The sequence below is a fragment of the Galeopterus variegatus genome, unplaced genomic scaffold (assembly GCF_000696425.1).
Source record: "Galeopterus variegatus unplaced genomic scaffold, G_variegatus-3.0.2 Scaffold557, whole genome shotgun sequence".
NCBI lineage: Eukaryota > Metazoa > Chordata > Mammalia > Dermoptera > Cynocephalidae > Galeopterus > Galeopterus variegatus.
In genome coordinates, this window is record NW_007726668.1 from 65,089 (window position 1) to 70,286 (window position 5,198).

The following is a 5,198-nucleotide window of genomic DNA, read 5'->3' on the forward strand; positions in this document are numbered from 1 at the left end:
AAAAAAGAATGAGAGTATCAGAGATGTCTCTAGACATATCTCACTTATCCTTAAATATGTTCCCTTATATAGCTAAGCCAGCAATGGTGTATCATATTCTTCTCTCAACTGGAATACATCTGACTTTCCAATCTGTAACATCTCTTTTATTCTTTTTTCAGTTTATCTTTCTGAACTGAGCCAGGAGATTCTCTATTTTTAAGGTCTAATGCTATTAAATTGGATCTATGTATATAATTCAGAATAATAATTCTATTTTACTGCCCATAACCTTAATTACATCTTCAAAGTCCCCTTTGATATGTTACATAACATATTTACAGATTTCAGGAATTAAAAAATGAATATCTTTGGGAAGGGGAGCTATGCTGCCTCCTACATTCACTTGCAACCCCCCCAACACACACATATATTACATGTCCCCCCTCCCCCGGGTTCCATGAAATCAACCAAAGATCTGAGCTTACATTCCATTCCACACTCTGCTCTATGAAAACAGGCAGCAACACTTTGATTCTGCCACCTAGTAGTTTCATAGGGTCCTAGCAGAAAGCAGATCTTCCATCACCTGAGCATGGAAACAGGTAGTACTCCTATTCTTCCACTGAGACAGTGTTGGTAGGTCTAAAAGAAAAACAGTCTCCTGTCTCCTCTCTGGGAAAAGCAGTTAGAACTCCAGTTTCCCATCCAAGGCAGTTTCTGAGGGGTCTGCCGGTAAGCTGTGTCTCCACTCCCACCAAGCAGCAAGAAATTTAATAGGGCAGTACAAGGCTGAGCTTGTGAACACTCAAAATTGTACCTTCTCCAACTATATTCAGCAGGCTCATGAGGGAGCTGAGTCACCATTCCCACCTAGTATCAAGGAGATTTAAAAAGGCCATTGAGAGTTCAAGCTAATTAGTGTTCTACTCACCACACACACCTGTAGTCACTGGGTCCTAGTGAGTAGTTCAACCTCAACACCCACAGGGTAACAACCATACTAAACAAGGCAGTACATGTCGGGGCTACTGGGCACTTCAATGACCTCCACTCCAGAGTGGGAGAGACCTAGTGGGAGCTGAGTCTCCATCACCCACCTACTAGGAAGCAGGTGGAATAAGATGGTGAGAGGCAGGCCTAGCCGAAGTGTCACCCTCTTACTCTAGCTAAGAGTGCTTCACCCTCCTCCCAGTGTCAGCAGGAATCATGAGGAGCCAATCTTACATGCCCACCATGCAGAAGTGTGGAGGTAGTGTATATGTCAGCCATCTGATTCCTCTTTGCCTTATGTTTGTGAGGCAGAGGGAAGGTAAGCATACACTCCCACTTGAAGGCAACAAGACGGTGTGAGTCAGTGGCCCACTTTTTCCAGAATAGTGTTGGTGCAGCTCAGTGGTAAGTGTAACATAAACACCCAAGCAGCCATGGTGCCACACCTCAACAGAGCTACTGCCCCCCCCCCAAAAAAATCCACAGTTTTTAATATTTAATGTAGTATTCAAAATTTCCAGAATTCAATTACAAATCATTCTTCATACCAAGAACAAGGAAAAACACAAGTTGAGTGAAAAATAAACCACAATCAGCAGAAACCAATATGGAAATAAATTAGGTATTGGAATTATCTGTCAAAGACTTTAAGGCAGCCAACATAAAAACAGTTTTAATAAGCAATTATGGATTCTTTAGAAAGAAATGAAGAAAGTAGAAAGTCTTAGCAAGAAAGTAGGTGTCTTAAAAAGTGACAAATAAAAATTATGAAACTGAAAAGTACTGTAGAAACGACAAACTTGGGTGGGCTCAATAGAAGACTAAAAATGAAAGAGGATAGAAGTAGTGAGCCTAAGAACAGATAAATAGAATTTATGCAATCTGAACAATATGAAGTTACTTCAAAAAGTTCATGGAAAGATTTGCATTATCTTTTAATTCAATTTTCCCCTGAAATTTTTGAAGTACCCTTGTAGAGAGAAAACACATTGAAATAACAGAGCCTACAAGGACCTGTGAAACAATAACAGAAGAGGTACTATTTGTATTATTAGGAGCATAAAGGAAGAGGAGAGACTGGAATTGGAAACTTATTCAAAGAAATAATGACAGGAAACTTTTCATATTTGGTAAAAGGTATAAACCTACAGGTTCAAGAGTCTGAGAAAACTTCAAACAGGGGACCCAAAGAAATCTGCACAGAGATCCATCATAATTAAATTCTGAAGTTTAAGACAAAGAAAAAAATCTTGAATGAAGCTGGAGATAAATGACATGACTTTAAAAAGAACACCTATTTTGAATGACAGTGGAGTTCTCATCTAAAACCATGGAGGCCAGAAGAAAGTAGTAAAATTATCAAACATTACTATAAAGGCTATATTATCTAAAACACCTTTCAAGAATTAAAGGAAAATAAAGATATTACCAGATAAAGAAAAACTAAGAACTAAGAAAATTTTTTTGCTAGTAAATATAATCTTAAAGAATAGGTAAAAACAAGTTCTCAAAATAGAAAGAAGATGATAAAAAAAAAAAGGCTTGAATCTTCAGAAATAAAATAAGGGGCTTTCAGGTCTGGATGTGATGGTGTAGAACAGTTTCTTCTTACTCTTCTCCACAAAGTAAGCTATAAATCTTTGCAAAACGGTGAGAGACAACCAAAGGAGAACTGTGACAAGTGGTAAGAGGAAGAACTGCTGTAAGACTATGTAACTGGAGGAAAAACAAAGCCACGGAGCACTATAAGGTCTCCCCATCTCCAAGAGAAGAAGGTGATCCAGAACTGGCATATCCTATCTCCAAGTTACCTATAGAAGATAAGCATGTAAGCTTATTCTTTTTTCCAGATCAAGCAGGATTGCCTTTGATAATAATGGGCAAGCCATCACTGGCAAGGGGGATAAATCATAAACTCTGGGAACAATAAGCCAACAGGAGAAGTTGTCCTTTGCAGTCTGGTCTGAAATCCACTCTTTGTCTAGAGGCAGTGGAATGGCTGGGATAATGCAATAGAGATCCCAACATAATGAACACCTAGTGCAGGAAACAGTCCCCATCCACCACAGATAAGAGAAGACAAACATTTCCACAACAAGTACCATCCAGGAAGCTGCTTTATCCGCATGTCTGGAGACTGCCCTCCCTCATGGAGAGACATATGGTGGGCTGGCCTGGCCCAAGTTCAGCATCAGATCAAATCAGACCTTACATCAAATTGGATCAGTCCCAGTGGCACCAAGTAGACAAAAATAACCCGTCAAAGGCTTTGAAAACAAAACTACCATTGGAACCACACTCCACAAAAATAAACCATGAACTGCCTGCTAAACCATCTAGAGTGACTGTCTCCTAAAATGAAAAATTGAAGCTTTTGGTGAATAAAGGTGCTAAGCAGGGCTCAGGGTGTTTTTATTTCCTACACTTACCTTGAAAGTTAAATGAATAACAACAACATAATTCTGAATATATTGATCTGCAGAGATTTACTACCTACATCGCAGGCTGTCATGAACATACTTTTGTTCACATTATAAATTTATGGGATTATTGAATGGTAAATATGGTGGCACTTGGGAAAGAAATTAGCCAAATTCACTATTTAGCAATAGGATTCTGAAGCTTAGCATGAAGATTTATAATTAATTGCAAAACAGTTAAAATCATTGCCCTCTTCACTTGTTTCAGCCTCATAATTTTTTCAATGTTTTATTTTAAGGCATTTCTTAATTTAGTACTGTAAGCGAACATCTTGCTTAAGCAGTTAGGGAGGAATTATTTATGACATTTATTAGCAATGTAGAGCAAATAAATTTTATTAGATGCATGGTATCATAATTTTTTCAGTGTTTTATTTTAAGGCATTTCTTAATTTAGTACTGTAAGCGAACATCTTGCTTAAGCAGTTAGAGAGGAATTATTTATGACATTTATTAGCAATGTAGAGCAAATAAATTTTATTAGATGCATGGTGCTGGTGATTAAATAAAATAGAAAATACAAACTATGTAATCTTATATACCTAATGCATTTTTTTCTCAATTTGTGTTTCATTTTCAAAATGATAGTACTAAAACAGAGTGGACATAATTAACCATATATGGGATATTAATGTATGCTTGTAATAGGGATGACAGCTTTTCTAGAGTGAGATGATTACTTTTATAACCTAATTAAAATGTAAGAGTTAGTGCTCCTTCATTGCTTAGATTGGATTTTCTTTTAGAACCCAGAAGTTTCATATATTTTGCTTTAGAGTTTATGCATGTGAAGTGCACATTTGGAAAATGGAGGCATAATGCTAGTGATTTAATACCCATGTAAGCAGATGAAATTGAACATTTTCCTACTTATTTATTTTAACCCTATAAAAATGTAACAGTTCCCTGATCATTGTTTGCTTCTTAATAGAAAGGGATTTGTGTGACTGAAGGCCACGTCTATGTAAGAACAAGTTCACTCAGACAAACTGAATGAACTAAAACTGTGTTTGTTAACGTTAGTCTTATTTATTTAGCATGATTTTGCAACTTGGCAGAGAATTGAGAAACTATAACATTTGTTATGGGTCATGAATATCAGAATGATTGAATTTGTCTTACTGGGTCAGTGGACTGGCATTTAACTATTAACCGATCTCATTTCTTTTAAAAAATAATTTAAATTAATTACCAAATTAATTTTTAAGTTACTTGTTATTTTGGCTCATTTAAAAAATTAAATTACCTGAATTGTATTGTTCCATAAAAATATTAATAAGGATTAATGAATGATTCAAGCAAAATATAGATAAAATGTTCACTTGGAAGCATGGTGTCAAATACTTGATAGATATCTGTGAAGAATAATGTGTCTCAGATTCTACGGGGTATGTAGTTGTGTCTGTAGGCATCACATCATTAATAATTATAGTGGAAAAATAATATGGGTATGAAACATCCTCATATGCACATATAAACATATGCATCAAGCCTACATAGTTGTGAAAGAAAATAAAGTAATATTTCATTCAGTTTGAAATGAGTTTTCTACAAATTAGAAAAAAAAACCCAAAAAATTTTGACACTTTCACTCTTTAAGAGGTTATCTTTTAAATGTCTTTAGGGCCGGCCCGGTGGCGCACTGGATAGTGTGCCGCTTGTGAAGCGCGGCGGCACTCCCGTCTGAGGGTTCGGATCCCACATACAGACCGGCTCCAGCTCACTGGCTGAGCGAGGCGCGGGAGC